The 1,221-nt window shown below is 40.6% G+C and overlaps 1 pseudogene; it reads right to left on the bottom strand.

Annotated features, from left to right (window-relative positions):
- Positions 1-267: 267 nt before the first annotated feature.
- On the bottom strand, positions 268-809 carry LOC103799001 (annotated as a pseudogene).
- Positions 810-1,221: the final 412 nt, after the last annotated feature.

Genomic DNA, 1,221 nt, shown 5'->3' with positions numbered 1-1,221 from the left:
TTTTTGCCTCAGATTGTTTCAACTCTTCAGTTGCTCTTTGGAGAAAATAATTTTCTGATGTAGTATTGTTTGTGAGTGCAGAAGACACTGATGTGGTATGTCCAGAGGCACTGACAGTCTGTCCAAATAAAATACTGCTTGAATGTGAGGCACAAGTTGCTGCTGCTGCATTAAAAGCTCCAAAGGCTGTAAGTGCAGTGCTGCTTGAAGAGTTCACAGAAGAAGAATTGCTAGGTGAAGGCAACACCTCAAATGCAGAAGGATTACAACCAGCAGACATGCTCTCAAGAGCTGGAGTGATTCCAGATGATGATGCACTGGCAAGACTGGAAATCACTGTAAAGGAGAAACTGATAGCACTGTTACTGCTGTAGTTCACAGGAAAACTTGGCAGCCCAAGGCTTGATGTTTGCTGTCCTTCAAATCCAAAGGAAGGCAATGGTTGAGTGACCATGTTCTTTAATTCAGATGGCAAAGCTGCTTTTGTTGATGCATTTCAAGCTTTCAACTGAAGCAGCTGATTTTTTTCCATTGTCCATTCTGTTGGACAGAATTTATATAGTTCTGAGTGTTATTGTCTGCTCTGCAGTCATAATACTTCAGATGCAACTCCTTTGGTGAGAAATCTGAAAAGCCTGAGACATTCAGCTTTTCTTTCTTTGGTGAATAAGATGAAACTATCCATTGTCCTGAGGATTCCCAGATTTCCCTGTCTTTCACTAAACATTCGAGAAGTCTCTCCATCTTTATAGCCATCAGCAATGTTTTGACTGTTCATGCAGAGAATCTGTTCTGCAAAAAGTCCTTGACTTAGGGTAAGCACTACTGAGTGACAACCAAAACATCAGTGTGTTCTCATACTAAATCCAAAACCACAGCCAGCTACTAAGAAAAAAATGAAGTCTATCTCAACTGAAACCAGGTCAGGCTCTCAAAGTAGTGTTACTTTACCCAGGCCTCCTGGGATTTATGTCACAGTGTTATTCCTGGCAAAAATCCCAGTACCTGAATTAAAGAACAATTATTTAACTGAGGGGAAGAGTCATCTGTCATAATGTTAATTGCTTTGAAACTGACTGTTGAGTAAGAGAGTGATCTAGGCTCTTAATTGGTGGACAGAGAGACAGACAGAAAATGACTCAGCCCATCCTGAAATGGGAGATGCTGATGAATCACTGAGCAGAAAGATATCTGTATCAAAAAATACTCCTTTGAGTATGG

The sequence above is a fragment of the Acanthisitta chloris genome, unplaced genomic scaffold (assembly GCF_000695815.1).
Source record: "Acanthisitta chloris isolate BGI_N310 unplaced genomic scaffold, ASM69581v1 scaffold9463, whole genome shotgun sequence".
In the NCBI taxonomy this organism is placed as follows: Eukaryota; Metazoa; Chordata; class Aves; order Passeriformes; family Acanthisittidae; genus Acanthisitta; species Acanthisitta chloris.
Note: the sequence above shows the minus strand (reverse complement) of the source record. Positions and strands in the feature narration are given on the sequence as shown.